This window comes from Lissotriton helveticus, chromosome 8 (assembly GCF_964261635.1).
Source record: "Lissotriton helveticus chromosome 8, aLisHel1.1, whole genome shotgun sequence".
Classification (NCBI taxonomy): Eukaryota; Metazoa; Chordata; class Amphibia; order Caudata; family Salamandridae; genus Lissotriton; species Lissotriton helveticus.
The window spans coordinates 819,530,358-819,547,473 of NC_136069.1; the positions used below are offsets into that span (position 1 = coordinate 819,530,358).

At 39.6% G+C, this 17,116-nt stretch overlaps 10 non-coding genes across 10 annotated transcripts; all 10 read left to right on the forward strand.

The window, feature by feature from the left end:
* The first annotated feature begins 1,712 nt into the window (after positions 1–1,712).
* On the forward strand, positions 1,713–1,785 carry TRNAV-CAC (transfer RNA valine (anticodon CAC)). The gene has a single exon. It is a non-coding gene; the product is annotated as a tRNA-Val (tRNA).
* A 2,148-nt stretch (positions 1,786–3,933) lies between these two features.
* TRNAP-AGG (transfer RNA proline (anticodon AGG)) lies at positions 3,934–4,005 on the forward strand. Its single transcript has one exon. It is a non-coding gene; the product is annotated as a tRNA-Pro (tRNA).
* A 287-nt stretch (positions 4,006–4,292) lies between these two features.
* Positions 4,293–4,365, forward strand: TRNAV-CAC (transfer RNA valine (anticodon CAC)). The gene has a single exon. It is a non-coding gene; the product is annotated as a tRNA-Val (tRNA).
* A 2,542-nt stretch (positions 4,366–6,907) lies between these two features.
* TRNAP-UGG (transfer RNA proline (anticodon UGG)) lies at positions 6,908–6,979 on the forward strand. The gene has a single exon. It is a non-coding gene; the product is annotated as a tRNA-Pro (tRNA).
* Positions 6,980–7,267: 288 nt separating this feature from the next.
* TRNAV-CAC (transfer RNA valine (anticodon CAC)) lies at positions 7,268–7,340 on the forward strand. Its single transcript has one exon. It is a non-coding gene; the product is annotated as a tRNA-Val (tRNA).
* A 2,558-nt stretch (positions 7,341–9,898) lies between these two features.
* On the forward strand, positions 9,899–9,971 carry TRNAV-CAC (transfer RNA valine (anticodon CAC)). The gene has a single exon. It is a non-coding gene; the product is annotated as a tRNA-Val (tRNA).
* Positions 9,972–12,123: 2,152 nt separating this feature from the next.
* Positions 12,124–12,195, forward strand: TRNAP-AGG (transfer RNA proline (anticodon AGG)). The gene has a single exon. It is a non-coding gene; the product is annotated as a tRNA-Pro (tRNA).
* Positions 12,196–12,483: 288 nt separating this feature from the next.
* On the forward strand, positions 12,484–12,556 carry TRNAV-CAC (transfer RNA valine (anticodon CAC)). The gene has a single exon. It is a non-coding gene; the product is annotated as a tRNA-Val (tRNA).
* A 2,124-nt stretch (positions 12,557–14,680) lies between these two features.
* TRNAP-UGG (transfer RNA proline (anticodon UGG)) lies at positions 14,681–14,752 on the forward strand. Its single transcript has one exon. It is a non-coding gene; the product is annotated as a tRNA-Pro (tRNA).
* Positions 14,753–15,040: 288 nt separating this feature from the next.
* TRNAV-CAC (transfer RNA valine (anticodon CAC)) lies at positions 15,041–15,113 on the forward strand. The gene has a single exon. It is a non-coding gene; the product is annotated as a tRNA-Val (tRNA).
* Positions 15,114–17,116: the final 2,003 nt, after the last annotated feature.

Genomic DNA, 17,116 nt, shown 5'->3' on the forward strand with positions numbered 1-17,116 from the left:
TTGAAACAAATCCAAAGAAATGCATGGCATATCTATGAGTAGGTGTATGCATGTATCCATATATAAAGATAGATAGATAGATAGATAGATAGAGATATAGATAGATAGATAGATAGATAGATAGATAGATAGATAGATAGATAGATAGATAGATAGATAGATAGATAGATAGATAGATAGATAGATAGATAGATAGATAGATAGATAGATAGATAGATATAGGGAGAGAGAGAGCGTTAATATAAACAGAGACTTTATTTTCAATCAAGCGGTATTTTCTTTCCTTTAGGAGCAGAATGTTCTGATCATCAGCGCACCAGAATGTAGTGCTTGGTTGGCAAGCATCACATATTGTGATGTGTTAGCTAAGAGTTCCATGTCCTTCAGACTCATATATTCCTCTGTAGTTGTACCTTGGTGATTCCACAAAACATGGCATCATAATCAGCATTCTACTGCCACAGAGTGGACAGAGAAACCATTTAGAATTTCCCTGAAAAAGAAAAAAAGCATACTTAGGCAGAGCTTTGTGGACAGGAAGGACATTAGAGCAAGTGAGGAATAAGCACTGCTTTTGTTAATTTACATAGGCAGAACAGAGACTGCTGGTAAAAGCCTGAAATTAAAGGCACAGAAAATGCCTGCTTCTGGAGAGAACACTAAGAAGCATTGAAAGTTTTTCCTCTGACCCTGGCCACTCTTAAGAGGAATCCTATGATAGTCAGCAGGACCCACCCTAAAAAGGAAGGGACAGCCATTTGGACCCTTTCCACCTTTCCTATATCTCGCCTGATCGAGCGCTGATTGAGTGCTGATTGAGCGGATAAGCACATAAGCACATAAGCACATGTACTTCTCATTTTGGGAAGGCATTGCTTAGCTTGTTACCAGCAGCTCAGTTATGTTATGATGTTAGAGGCTATGCAAGGAATGCTTTAGTCCTCCATTAAACAGTTTTTATTGCTTCTTGCATTCAAGAGATAGATAATTAGCCAGAATCTGTGGCCCAGCTATTCACCTTGGCATTCCGATTTGCACAAAGGGAATAAGTATTTGAGAGAAAAGGCAAAATGTGTTTCTTATGTTGTTATGAACAGCTTTTTATTCTTTCTCTTTAGGCTCTAGCCAATGCAGAAATATATAAATAACTGCTGACTTCCTGTAAGACTTGTCCAATGCTGAGAAAAAATAAAAGGGGACACTTACAAATGATAGTGCTATCGTTTGAGAAAGGGTAAGTTGACACTGAATTTCCTGTGAATTCACAGACCAAGCATGAAAAAGACCCCAGCATGATCTTCATTGCGGGCTTAGAGCTGGTATTACCTTTTCAGAGGTGAGAGTCTTTCAACGGCTCATTGGTCTAGGGGTATGATTCTCGCTTTGGGTGCGAGAGGTCCTGGGTTCAAATCACGGACGAGCCCTTTCATTGGTGCTCTTTTGAAGTATGCATTTCAAAGCCAATATCAATTTTCTCTTTGCAGTAGTGGATGATAATTTGCTAGAGTCTCATGCTTTTAACCTTGCCCTGCCTGAGCAAATAGGAAACATTTCTCTTTAAGCATTTTGCAAAAATGCTGAACTTGCAAGGCATATACAAGCGTTCAGATAGGGCTGTCGGGCAGGTTGCATGAAAGAAATCTAAAACCAGATGCCCTTGGAATAGTCTGTTTTGAGCAGTTTCATCACAGAAGAATCACCTGTAGGTATCTGTTTCTGTAGTGTAGTGGTTATCACGTTCGCCTCACACGCGAAAGGTCCCCGGTTCGAAACCGGGCAGAAACACTAGTTATATTGTCTTGGCTGCAATGTTGAGAGTTGCCGTTTTGCATGAAATTGTCCAGGCCCTGAAGATGGGTTCATGCAGTCTCGTTCCAAGAAAGTGAATTCTCTTAAAAACAATAACATAATTGGCATGTGGATGTATCTGTTGATTCACAAACCTCACTTTCAAAAGAGCCCTGCATTCGGTTCAATGCTCAACCAGAACAAGCATTAATTTTGAGAATTGTTGGCACCAACAGGCCTCCTATTTTAGTGGAGTGTTTCTGGTTTTAAGTGCTGAGGCTTGGGCTCAATTCCTAGATGATCCTTCTCAAGGTGATGATACAAATGCATCGTCACCTTTTCGTTTAATGTCAGAATTGTTTATTTCCATTTGGTGGTGTATGAATGCTTTCAACAGTATGGGGATTTTTTCTAGCCTTGCATGAATAAGAGCATATCACTCCTCTTTATGTATTTTTCTAATACATTTATATTTGCATCTCCTCTCCTAGCATGCATTTTTGACTATCTTACAGGCTGTATATAATAAGTATCAATTCAGGGGCGCTTCTACTACTCAAATCACAACTGTTCTATCACGACATTGATAAGCAATCTGCATCTGCTTCTGTTGTGTATTGGTTATCATATTTACCTGACGTGTGAAAGTCCCATGTTTGACAGTGCACGTTAACAAAGAAACCAATGATTTTTATTAAAAGTTGTCTTGTGTTTTGGTTACCTTGCATCAGCCAAAACGTGCCAGAGATGACTTCATTTGCAGTCACTTGAAAAGTAGGGATTCTCAATAAATGGCAAGAGGTTGAAACAAATCCAAAGAAATGCATGGCATATCTATGAGTAGGTGTATGCATGTATCCATATATAAAGATAGATAGATAGATAGATAGATAGATAGATAGATAGATAGATAGATAGATAGATAGATAGATAGATAGATAGAGATATAGATAGATAGATAGATAGATAGATAGATAGATAGATAGATAGATAGATAGATAGATAGATAGATAGATAGATATAGGGAGAGAGAGAGCGTTAATATAAACAGAGACTTTATTTTCAATCAAGCGGTATTTTCTTTCCTTTAGGAGCAGAATGTTCTGATCATCAGCGCACCAGAATGTAGTGCTTGGTTGGCAAGCATCACATATTGTGATGTGTTAGCTAAGAGTTCCATGTCCTTCAGACTCATATATTCCTCTGTAGTTGTACCTTGGTGATTCCACAAAACATGGCATCATAATCAGCATTCTACTGCCACAGAGTGGACAGAGAAACCATTTAGAATTTCCCTGAAAAAGAAAAAAAGCATACTTAGGCAGAGCTTTGTGGACAGGAAGGACATTAGAGCAAGTGAGGAATAAGCACTGCTTTTGTTAATTTACATAGGCAGAACAGAGACTGCTGGGAAAAGCCTGAAATTAAAGGCACAGAAAATGCCTGCTTCTGGAGAGAACACTAAGAAGCATTGAAAGTTTTTCCTCTGACCCTGGCCACTCTTAAGAGGAATCCTATGATAGTCAGCAGGACCCACCCTAAAAAGGAAGGGACAGCCATTTGGACCCTTTCCACCTTTCCTATATCTCGCCTGATCGAGCCTGATCGAGCGCTGATTGAGCGGATAAGCACATAAGCACATGTACTTCTCATTTTGGGAATGCATTGCTTAGCTTGTTACCAGCAGCTCAGTTATGTTATGATGTTAGAGGCTATGCAAGGAATGCTTTAGTCCTGCATTAGGCAGTTTTTATTGCTTCTTGCATTCAAGAGATAGATAATTAGCCAGAATCTGTGGCCCAGCTATTCACCTTGGCATTCCGATTTGCACAAAGGGAATCAGTATTGGAGAGAAAAGGCAAAATGTGTTTCTTATGTTGTTATGAACAGCTTTTTATTCTTTCTCTTTAGGCTCTAGCCAATGCAGAAATATATAAATAACTGCTGACTTCCTGTAAGACGTGTCCAATGCTGAGACAAAATAAAAGGGGACACTTACAAATGATAGTGCTATCGTTTGAGAAAGGGTAAGTTGACACTGAATTTCCTGTGAATTCACAGACCAAGCATGAAAAAGACCCCAGCATGATCTTCATTGCGGGCTTAGAGCTGGTATTACCTTTTCAGAGGTGAGGGTCTTTCAACGGCTCGTTGGTCTAGGGGTATGATTCTCGCTTAGGGTGCGAGAGGTCCCGGGTTCAAATCCCGGACGAGCCCTTTCATTGGTGCTCTTTTGAAGTATGCATTTCAAAGCCAATATTATTTTCTCTTTGCAGTAGTGGATGCATATTTGCTAGAGTCTCATGCTTTTAACCTTGCCGTGCCTGAGCAAATAGGAAACATTTCTCTTTAAGCATTTTGCAAAAATGCTGAACTTGCAAGGCATATACAAGCGTTCAGATAGGGCTGTCGGGCAGGTTGCATGAAAGAAATCTAAAACCAGATGCCCGTGGAATAGCCTGTTTTGAGCAGTTTCATCACAGAAGAATCACCAGTAGGTATCTGTTTCTGTAGTGTAGTGGTTATCACACTTGCCTCACACGCGAAAGGTCCCCGGTTCGAAACCGGGCAGAAACACTAGTTATATTGTCTTGGCTGCAATGTTGAGAGTTGCCGTTTTGCATGAAATTGTCCAGGCCCTGAAGATGGGTTCATGCAGTCTCGTTCCATGAAAGTGAATTCTCTTAAAAACAATAACATAATTGGCATGTGGATGTATCTGTTGATTCACAGACCTCACTTTCAAAAGAGCCCTGCATTCGGTTCAATGCTCAACCAGAACAAGCATTAACTTTGAGAATTGTTGGCACCAACAGGCCTCTTATTTTAGTGGAGTGTTTCTGGTTTTTAAGTGCTGAGGCTTGGGCTCAATTCCTAGATGATCCTTCTCAAGGTGATGATACAAATGCATCGTCACCTTTTCGTTTAATGTCAGAATTGTTTATTTCCATTTGGTGGTGTATGAATGCTTTCGACAGTATGGGGATTTTTTCTAGCCTTGCATGAATAAAAGCATATCACTCCTCTTTATGTATTTTTCTAATACATTTATATTTGCATCTCCTCTCCTAGCATGCATTTTTGACTATCTTACAGGCTGTATATAATAAGTATCAATTCAGGGGCGCTTCTTCTACTCAAATCACAACTGTTCTATCACGACATTGATAAGCAATCTGCATCTGCTTCTGTTGTGTATTGGTTATCATATTTACCTGACGTGTGAAAGTCCCATGTTGGACAGTGCACGTTAACAAAGAAACCAATGATTTTTATTAAAAGTTGTCTTGTGTTTTAGTTACCTTGCATCAGCCAAACCGTGCCAGAGATTACTTCATTTGCAGTCACTTGAAAAGTAGGGATTCTCAAATAAATGGCAAGAGGTTGAAACAAATCCAAAGAAATGCATGGCATATCTATGTGTAGGTGTATGCATGTATCCATATATAAAGATAGATAGATAGATAGATAGATAGATAGATAGATAGATAGATAGATAGATAGATAGATAGATAGATAGATGGATGGATGGATGGATGGATGGATGGATGGATGGATGGATGGATGGATGGATGGATGGATGGATGGATGGATGGATGGATGGATGGATGGATGGATGGATGGATGGATGGATGGATGGATGGATGGATGGATGGATGGATGGATGGATGGATGGATGGATGGATGAATGGATAGACGGACAGACAGACAGACAGACAGACAGACAGACAGACAGACAGACAGACAGACAGACAGACAGACAGACAGATAGATAGATAGGTAGATAGATAGATAGATAGATAGATAGATAGATCGATAGATAGATAGATAGATAGATAGATAGATAGATAGATAGATAGATAGATGGATAGATAGATAGATAGATAGATAGATAGATAGATAGATAGATAGATAGATAGATAGATAGATAGATAGATAGATAGATAGATAGATAGATAGATAGATAGATAGATAGATAGATAGATAGATAGATATAGGGAGAGAGAGAGCGTTAATATAAACAGAGACTTTATTTTCAATCAAGCGGTCTTTTCTTTCCTTTAGGAGCAGAATGTTCTGATCATCAGCGCACCAGAATGTAGTGCTTGGTTGGCAAGCATCACATATTGTGATGTGTTAGCTAAGAGTTCCATGTCCTTCAGACTCATATATTCCTCTGTAGTTGTACCTTGGTGATTCAACAAAACATGGCATCATAATCATCATTCTACTGCCACAGAGTGGACAGAGAAACCATTTAGAATTTCCCTGAAAAAGAAAAAAAGCATACTTAGGCAGAGCTTTGTGGACAGGAAGGACATTAGAACAAGTGAGGAATAAGCACTGCTTTTGTTAATTTACATAGGCAGAACAGAGACTGCTGGGAAAAACCTGAAATTACAGGCACAGAAAATGCCTGCTTCTGGAGAGAACACTAAGAAGCATTGAAAGTTTTTCCTCTGACCCTGGCCACTCTTAAGAGGAATCCTATGATAGTCAGCAGGACCCACCCTAAAAAGGAAGGGACAGCCATTTGGACCCTTTCCACCTTTTCTATATCTCGCCTGATCGAGCCTGATTGAGCGCTGAATGAGCGGATAAGCACATAAGCACATGTACTTCTCATTTTGGGAAGGTATTGCTTAGCTTGTTACCAGCAGCTCAGTTATGTTATGATGTTAGAGGCTATGCAAGGAATGCTTTAGTCCTGCATTAGGCAGTTTTTATTGCTTCTTGCATTCAAGAGATAGATAATTAGCCAGAATCTGTGGCCCAGCTATTCACCTTGGCATTCCGATTTGCACAAAGGGAATAAGTATTTGAGAGAAAAGGCAAAATGTGTTTCTTATGTTGTTATGAACAGCTTTTTATTCTTTCTCTTTAGGCTCTAGCCAATGCAGAAATATATAAATAACTGCTGACTTCCTGTAAGACTTGTCCAATGCTGAGAAAAAATAAAAGGGGACACTTACAAATGATAGTGCTATCGTTTGAGAAAGAGTAAGTTGACACTGAATTTCCTGTGAATTCACAGACCAAGCATGAAAAAGACCCCAGCATGATCTTCATTGCGGGCTTAGAGCTGGTATTACCTTTTCAGAGGTGAGGGTCTTTCAACGGCTCGTTGGTCTAGGGGTATGATTCTCGCTTTGGGTGCGAGAGGTCCCGGGTTCAAATCCCGGACGAGCCCTTTCATTGGTGCTCTTTTGAAGTATGCATTTCAAAGCCAATATCAATTTTCTCTTTGCAGTAGTGGATGATTATTTGCTAGAGTCTCATGCTTTTAACCTTGCCCTGCCTGAGCAAATAGGAAACATTTCTCTTTAAGCATTTTGCAAAAATGCTGAACTTGCAAGGCATATACAAGCGTTCAGATAGGGCTGTCGGGCAGGTTGCATGAAAGAAATCTAAAACCAGATGCCCTTGGAATAGTCTGTTTTGAGCAGTTTCATCACAGAAGAATCACCTGTAGGTATCTGTTTCTGTAGTGTAGTGGTTATCACGTTCGCCTCACACGCGAAAGGTCCCCGGTTCGAAACCGGGCAGAAACACTAGTTATATTATCTTGGCTGCAATGTTGAGAGTTGCCGTTTTGCATGAAATTGTCCAGGCCCTGAAGATGGGTTCATGCAGTCTCGTTCCAAGAAAGTGAATTCTCTTAAAAACAATAACATAATTGGCATGTGGATGTATCTGTTGATTCACAGACCTCACTTTCAAAAGAGCCCTGCATTCGGTTCAATGCTCAACCAGAACAAGCATTAACTTTGAGAATTGTTGGCACCAACAGGCCTCCTATTTTAGTGGAGTGTTTCTGGTTTTAAGTGCTGAGGCTTGGGCTCAATTCCTAGATGATCCTTCTCAAGGTGATGATACAAATGCATCGTCACCTTTTCGTTTAATGTCAGAATTGTTTATTTCCATTTTGTGGTGTATGAATGCTTTCGACAGTATGGGGATTTTTTCTAGCCTTGCATGAATAAAAGCATATCACTCCTCTTTATGTATTTTTCTAATACATTTATATTTGCATCTCCTCTCCTAGCATGCATTTTTGACTATCTTACAGGCTGTATATAATAAGTATCAATTCAGGGGCGCTTCTACTACTCAAATCACAACTGTTCTATCACGACATTGATAAGCAATCTGCATCTGCTTCTGTTGTGTATTGGTTATCATATTTACCTGACGTGTGAAAGTCCCATGTTTGACAGTGCACGTTAACAAAGAAACCAATGATTTTTATTAAAAGTTGTCTTGTGTTTTGGTTACCTTGCATCAGCCAAAACGTGCCAGAGATGACTTCATTTGCAGTCACTTGAAAAGTAGGGATTCTCAAATAAATGGCAAGAGGTTGAAACAAATCCAAAGAAATGCATGGCATATCTATGAGTAGGTGTATGCAAGTATCCATATATAAAGATAGATAGATATATAGATAGATAGAGATATAGATAGATAGATAGATAGATAGATAGATAGATAGATAGATAGATAGATAGATAGATAGATAGATAGATAGATAGATAGATAGATAGATAGATAGATAGATAGATAGATAGATAGATAGATAGATAGATAGATAGATAGATAGATAGATAGATAGATAGATATAGGGAGAGAGAGAGCGTTAATATAAACAGAGACTTTATTTTCAATCAAGCGGTATTTTCTTTCCTTTAGGAGCAGAATGTTCTGATCATCAGCGCACCAGAATGTAGTGCTTGGTTGGCAAGCATCACATATTGTGATGTGTTAGCTAAGAGTTCCATGTCCTTCAGACTCATATATTCCTCTGTAGTTGTACCTTGGTGATTCCACAAAACATGGCATCATAATCAGCATTCTACTGCCACAGAGTGGACAGAGAAACCATTTAGAATTTCCCTGAAAAAGAAAAAAAGCATACTTAGGCAGAGCTTTGTGGACAGGAAGGACATTAGAGCAAGTGAGGAATAAGCACTGCTTTTGTTAATTTACATAGGCAGAACAGAGACTGCTGGGAAAAGCCTGAAATTAAAGGCACAGAAAATGCCTGCTTCTGGAGAGAACACTAAGAAGCATTGAAAGTTTTTCCTCTGACCCTGGCCACTCTTAAGAGGAATCCTATGATAGTCAGCAGGACCCACCCTAAAAAGGAAGGGACAGCCATTTGGACCCTTTCCACCTTTCCTATATCTCGCCTGATCGAGCGCTGATTGAGTGCTGATTGAGCGGATAAGCACATAAGCACATAAGCACATGTACTTCTCATTTTGGGAAGGCATTGCTTAGCTTGTTACCAGCAGCTCAGTTATGTTATGATGTTAGAGGCTATGCAAGGAATGCTTTAGTCCTCCATTAAACAGTTTTTATTGCTTCTTGCATTCAAGAGATAGATAATTAGCCAGAATCTGTGGCCCAGCTATTCACCTTGGCATTCCGATTTGCACAAAGGGAATAAGTATTTGAGAGAAAAGGCAAAATGTGTTTCTTATGTTGTTATGAACAGCTTTTTATTCTTTCTCTTTAGGCTCTAGCCAATGCAGAAATATATAAATAACTGCTGACTTCCTGTAAGACTTGTCCAATGCTGAGAAAAAATAAAAGGGGACACTTACAAATGATAGTGCTATCGTTTGAGAAAGGGTAAGTTGACACTGAATTTCCTGTGAATTCACAGACCAAGCATGAAAAAGACCCCAGCATGATCTTCATTGCGGGCTTAGAGCTGGTATTACCTTTTCAGAGGTGAGAGGCTTTCAACGGCTCATTGGTCTAGGGGTATGATTCTCGCTTTGGGTGCGAGAGGTCCTGGGTTCAAATCACGGACGAGCCCTTTCATTGGTGCTCTTTTGAAGTATGCATTTCAAAGCCAATATCAATTTTCTCTTTGCAGTAGTGGATGATAATTTGCTAGAGTCTCATGCTTTTAACCTTGCCCTGCCTGAGCAAATAGGAAACATTTCTCTTTAAGCATTTTGCAAAAATGCTGAACTTGCAAGGCATATACAAGCGTTCAGATAGGGCTGTCGGGCAGGTTGCATGAAAGAAATCTAAAACCAGATGCCCTTGGAATAGTCTGTTTTGAGCAGTTTCATCACAGAAGAATCACCTGTAGGTATCTGTTTCTGTAGTGTAGTGGTTATCACGTTCGCCTCACACGCGAAAGGTCCCCGGTTCGAAACCGGGCAGAAACACTAGTTATATTGTCTTGGCTGCAATGTTGAGAGTTGCCGTTTTGCATGAAATTGTCCAGGCCCTGAAGATGGGTTCATGCAGTCTCGTTCCAAGAAAGTGAATTCTCTTAAAAACAATAACATAATTGGCATGTGGATGTATCTGTTGATTCACAAACCTCACTTTCAAAAGAGCCCTGCATTCGGTTCAATGCTCAACCAGAACAAGCATTAATTTTGAGAATTGTTGGCACCAACAGGCCTCCTATTTTAGTGGAGTGTTTCTGGTTTTAAGTGCTGAGGCTTGGGCTCAATTCCTAGATGATCCTTCTCAAGGTGATGATACAAATGCATCGTCACCTTTTCGTTTAATGTCAGAATTGTTTATTTCCATTTGGTGGTGTATGAATGCTTTCAACAGTATGGGGATTTTTTCTAGCCTTGCATGAATAAGAGCATATCACTCCTCTTTATGTATTTTTCTAATACATTTATATTTGCATCTCCTCTCCTAGCATGCATTTTTGACTATCTTACAGGCTGTATATAATAAGTATCAATTCAGGGGCGCTTCTACTACTCAAATCACAACTGTTCTATCACGACATTGATAAGCAATCTGCATCTGCTTCTGTTGTGTATTGGTTATCATATTTACCTGACGTGTGAAAGTCCCATGTTTGACAGTGCACGTTAACAAAGAAACCAATGATTTTTATTAAAAGTTGTCTTGTGTTTTGGTTACCTTGCATCAGCCAAAACGTGCCAGAGATGACTTCATTTGCAGTCACTTGAAAAGTAGGGATTCTCAATAAATGGCAAGAGGTTGAAACAAATCCAAAGAAATGCATGGCATATCTATGAGTAGGTGTATGCATGTATCCATATATAAAGATAGATAGATAGATAGATAGATAGATAGATAGATAGATAGATAGATAGATAGATAGATAGATAGATAGATAGAGATATAGATAGATAGATAGATAGATAGATAGATAGATAGATAGATAGATAGATAGATAGATAGATAGATAGATAGATAGATATAGGGAGAGAGAGAGCGTTAATATAAACAGAGACTTTATTTTCAATCAAGCGGTATTTTCTTTCCTTTAGGAGCAGAATGTTCTGATCATCAGCGCACCAGAATGTAGTGCTTGGTTGGCAAGCATCACATATTGTGATGTGTTAGCTAAGAGTTCCATGTCCTTCAGACTCATATATTCCTCTGTAGTTGTACCTTGGTGATTCCACAAAACATGGCATCATAATCAGCATTCTACTGCCACAGAGTGGACAGAGAAACCATTTAGAATTTCCCTGAAAAAGAAAAAAAGCATACTTAGGCAGAGCTTTGTGGACAGGAAGGACATTAGAGCAAGTGAGGAATAAGCACTGCTTTTGTTAATTTACATAGGCAGAACAGAGACTGCTGGGAAAAGCCTGAAATTAAAGGCACAGAAAATGCCTGCTTCTGGAGAGAACACTAAGAAGCATTGAAAGTTTTTCCTCTGACCCTGGCCACTCTTAAGAGGAATCCTATGATAGTCAGCAGGACCCACCCTAAAAAGGAAGGGACAGCCATTTGGACCCTTTCCACCTTTCCTATATCTCGCCTGATCGAGCCTGATCGAGCGCTGATTGAGCGGATAAGCACATAAGCACATGTACTTCTCATTTTGGGAATGCATTGCTTAGCTTGTTACCAGCAGCTCAGTTATGTTATGATGTTAGAGGCTATGCAAGGAATGCTTTAGTCCTGCATTAGGCAGTTTTTATTGCTTCTTGCATTCAAGAGATAGATAATTAGCCAGAATCTGTGGCCCAGCTATTCACCTTGGCATTCCGATTTGCACAAAGGGAATCAGTATTGGAGAGAAAAGGCAAAATGTGTTTCTTATGTTGTTATGAACAGCTTTTTATTCTTTCTCTTTAGGCTCTAGCCAATGCAGAAATATATAAATAACTGCTGACTTCCTGTAAGACGTGTCCAATGCTGAGACAAAATAAAAGGGGACACTTACAAATGATAGTGCTATCGTTTGAGAAAGGGTAAGTTGACACTGAATTTCCTGTGAATTCACAGACCAAGCATGAAAAAGACCCCAGCATGATCTTCATTGCGGGCTTAGAGCTGGTATTACCTTTTCAGAGGTGAGGGTCTTTCAACGGCTCGTTGGTCTAGGGGTATGATTCTCGCTTAGGGTGCGAGAGGTCCCGGGTTCAAATCCCGGACGAGCCCTTTCATTGGTGCTCTTTTGAAGTATGCATTTCAAAGCCAATATTAATTTTCTCTTTGCAGTAGTGGATGCATATTTGCTAGAGTCTCATGCTTTTAACCTTGCCCTGCCTGAGCAAATAGGAAACATTTCTCTTTAATCATTTTGCAAAAATGCTGAACTTGCAAGGCATATACAAGCGTTCAGATAGGGCTGTCGGGCAGGTTGCATGAAAGAAATCTAAAACCAGATGCCCTTGGAATAACCTGTTTTGAGCAGTTTCATCACAGAAGAATCACCTGTAGGTATCTGTTTCTGTAGTGTAGTGGTTATCACGTTCGCCTCACACGCGAAAGGTCCCCGGTTCGAAACCGGGCAGAAACACTAGTTATATTGTCTTGGCTGCAATGTTGAGAGTTGCCGTTTTGCATGAAATTGTCCAGGCCCTGAAGATGGGTTCATGCAGTCTCGTTCCAAGAAAGTGAATTCTCTTAAAAACAATAACATAATTGGCATGTGGATGTATCTGTTGATTCACAGACCTCACTTTCAAAAGAGCCCTGCATTCGGTTCAATGCTCAACCAGAACAAGCATTAACTTTGAGAATTGTTGGCACCAACAGGCCTCTTATTTTAGTGGAGTGTTTCTGGTTTTTAAGTGCTGAGGCTTGGGCTCAATTCCTAGATGATCCTTCTCAAGGTGATGATACAAATGCATCGTCACCTTTTCGTTTAATGTCAGAATTGTTTATTTCCATTTGGTGGTGTATGAATGCTTTCGACAGTATGGGGATTTTTTCTAGCCTTGCATGAATCAAAGCATATCACTCCTCTTTATGTATTTTTCTAATACATTTATATTTGCATCTCCTCTCCTAGCATGCATTTTTGACTATCTTACAGGCTGTATATAATAAGTATCAATTCAGGGGCGCTTCTTCTACTCAAATCACAACTGTTCTATCACGACATTGATAAGCAATCTGCATCTGCTTCTGTTGTGTATCGGTTATCATATTTACCTGACGTGTGAAAGTCCCATGTTGGACAGTGCACGTTAACAAAGAAACCAATGATTTTTATTAAAAGTTGTCTTGTGTTTTGGTTACCTTGCATCAGCCAAACCGTGCCAGAGATTACTTCATTTGCAGTCACTTGAAAAGTAGGGATTCTCAAATAAATGGCAAGAGGTTGAAACAAATCCAAAGAAATGCATGGCATATCTATGAGTAGGTGTATGCATGTATCCATATATAAAGATAGATAGATAGATAGATAGATAGATAGATAGATAGATAGATAGATAGATAGATAGATAGATAGATAGATAGATAGATAGATAGATAGATAGATAGATAGATAGATAGATAGATAGATAGATAGATAGATAGATATAGGGAGAGAGAGAGCGTTAATATAAACAGAGACTTTATTTTCAATCAAGCGGTATTTTCTTTCCTTTAGGAGCAGAATGTTCTGATCATCAGCGCACCAGAATGTAGTGCTTGGTTGGCAAGCATCACATATTGTGATGTGTTAGCTAAGAGTTCCATGTCCTTCAGACTCATATATTCCTCTGTAGTTGTACCTTGGTGATTCCACAAAACATGGCATCATAATCAGCATTCTACTGCCACAGAGTGGACAGAGAAACCATTTAGAATTTCCCTGAAAAAGAAAAAAAGCATACTTAGGCAGAGCTTTGTGGCCAGGAAGGACATTAGAGCAAGTGAGGAATAAGCACTGCTTTTGTTAATTTACATAGGCAGAACAGAGACTGCTGGGAAAAGCCTGAAATTAAAGGCACAGAAAATGCCTGCTTCTGGAGAGAACACTAAGAAGCATTGAAAGTTATTCCTCTGACCCTGGCCACTCTTAAGAGGAATCCTATGATAGTCAGCAGGACCCACCCTAAAAAGGAAGGGAAAGCCATTTGGACCCTTTCCACCTTTCCTATATCGAGCCTGATCGAGCGCTGATTGAGCGGATAAGCACATAAGCACATGTACTTCTCATTTTGGGAAGGCATTGCTTAGCTTGTTACCAGCAGCTCAGTTATGTTATGATGTTAGAGGCTATGCAAGGAATGCTTTAGTCCTGCATTAGGCAGTTTTTATTGCTTCTTGCATTCAAGAGATAGATAATTAGCCAGAATCTGTGGCCCAGCTATTCACCTTGGCATTCCGATTTGCACAAAGGGAATAAGTATTTGAGAGAAAAGGCAAAATGTGTTTCTTATGTTGTTATGAACAGCTTTTTATTCTTTCTCTTTAGGCTCTAGCCAATGCAGAAATATATAAATAACTGCTGACTTCCTGTAAGACTTGTCCAATGCTGAGAAAAAATAAAAGGGGACACTTACAAATGATAGTGCTATCGTTTGAGAAAGGGTAAGTTGACACTGAATTTCCTGTGAATTCACAGACCAAGCATGAAAAAGACCCCAGCATGATCTTCATTGCGGGCTTAGAGCTGGTATTACCTTTTCAGAGGTGAGGGTCTTTCAACGGCTCGTTGGTCTAGGGGTATGATTCTCACTTTGGGTGCGAGAGGTCCCGGGTTCAAATCCCGGACGAGCCCTTTCATTGGTGCTCTTTTGAAGTATGCATTTCAAAGCCAATATCAATTTTCTCTTTGCAGTAGTGGATGATTATTTGCTAGAGTCTCATGCTTTTAACCTTGCCCTGCCTGAGCAAATAGGAAACATTTCTCTTTAAGCATTTTGCAAAAATGCTGAACTTGCAAGGCATATACAAGCGTTCAGATAGGGCTGTCGGGCAGGTTGCATGAAAGAAATCTAAAACCAGATGCCCTTGGAATAGTCTGTTTTGAGCAGTTTCATCACAGAAGAATCACCTGTAGGTATCTGTTTCTGTAGTGTAGTGGTTATCACGTTCGCCTCACACGCGAAAGGTCCCCGGTTCGAAACCGGGCAGAAACACTAGTTATATTGTCTTGGCTGCAATGTTGAGAGTTGCCGTTTTGCATGAAATTGTCCAGGCCCTGAAGGTGGGTTCATGCAGTCTCGTTCCAAGAAAGGGAATTCTCTTAAAAACAATAACATAATTGGCATGTGGATGTATCTGTTGATTCACAGACCTCACTTTCAAAAGAGCCCTGCATTCGGTTCAATGCTCAACCAGAACAAGCATTAACTTTGAGAATTGTTGGCACCAACAGGCCTCCTATTTTAGTGGAGTGTTTTTGGTTTTAAGTGCTGAGGCTTGGGCTCAATTCCTAGATGATCCTTCTCAAGGTGATGATACAAATGCATCGTCACCTTTTCGTTTAATGTCAGAATTGTTTATTTCCATTTGGTGGTGTATGAATGCTTTCGACAGTATGGGGATTTTTTCTAGCCTTGCATGAATAAAAGCATATCACTCCTCTTTATGTATTTTTCTAATACATTTATATTTGCATCTCCTCTCCTAGCATGCATTTTTGACTATCTTACAGGCTGTATATAATAAGTATCAATTCAGGGGCGCTTCTACTACTCAAATCACAACTGTTCTATCACGACATTGATAAGCAATCTGCATCTGCTTCTGTTGTGTATTGGTTATCATATTTACCTGACGTGTGAAAGTCCCATGTTTGACAGTGCACGTTAACAAAGAAACCAATGATTTTTATTAAAAGTTGTCTTGTGTTTTGGTTACCTTGCATCAGCCAAAACGTGCCAGAGATGACTTCATTTGCAGTCACTTGAAAAGTAGGGATTCTCAAATAAATGGCAAGAGGTTGAAACAAATCCAAAGAAATGCATGGCATATCTATGAGTAGGTGTATGCATGTATCCATATATAAAGATAGATAGATAGATAGATAGATAGAGATATAGATAGATAGATAGATAGATAGATAGATAGATAGATAGATAGATAGATAGATAGATAGATAGATAGATAGATAGATAGATAGATAGATAGATAGATAGATAGATAGATAGATAGATAGATAGATAGATAGATAGATAGATATAGGGAGAGAGAGAGCGTTAATATAAACAGAGACTTTATTTTCAATCAAGCGGTATTTTCTTTCCTTTAGGAGCAGAATGTTCTGATCATCAGCGCACCAGAATGTAGTGCTTGGTTGGCAAGCATCACATATTGTGATGTGTTAGCTAAGAGTTCCATGTCCTTCAGACTCATATATTCCTCTGTAGTTGTACCTTGGTGATTCCACAAAACATGGCATCATAATCAGCATTCTACTGCCACAGAGTGGACAGAGAAACCATTTAGAATTTCCCTGAAAAAGAAAAAAAGCATACTTAGGCAGAGCTTTGTGGACAGGAAGGACATTAGAGCAAGTGAGGAATAAGCACTGCTTTTGTTAATTTACATAGGCAGAACAGAGACTGCTGGGAAAAGCCTGAAATTAAAGGAACAGAAAATGCCTGCTTCTGGAGAGAACACTAAGAAGCATTGAAAGTTTTTCCTCTGACCCTGGCCACTCTCAAGAGGAATCCTATGATAGTCAGCAGGACCCACCCTAAAAAGGAAGGGACAGCCATTTGGACCCTTTCCACCTTTCCTATATCTCGCCTGATCGAGCCTGAGCGAGCGCTGATTGAGCGGATAAGCACATAAGCACATGTACTTCTCATTTTGGGAATGCATTGCTTAGCTTGTTACCAGCAGCTCAGTTATGTTATGATGTTAGAGGCTATGCAAGGAATGCTTTAGTCCTGCATTAGGCAGTTTTTATTGCTTCTTGCATTCAAGAGATAGATAACTAGCCAGAATCTGTGGCCCAGCTATTCACCTTGGCATTTCGATTTGCACAAAGGGAATCAGTATTGGAGAGAAAAGGCAAAATGTGTTTCTTATGTTGTTATGAACAGCTTTTTATTCTTTCTCTTTAGGCTCTAGCCAATGCAGAAATATATAAATAACTGCTGACTTCCTGTAAGACGTGTCCAATGCTGAGACA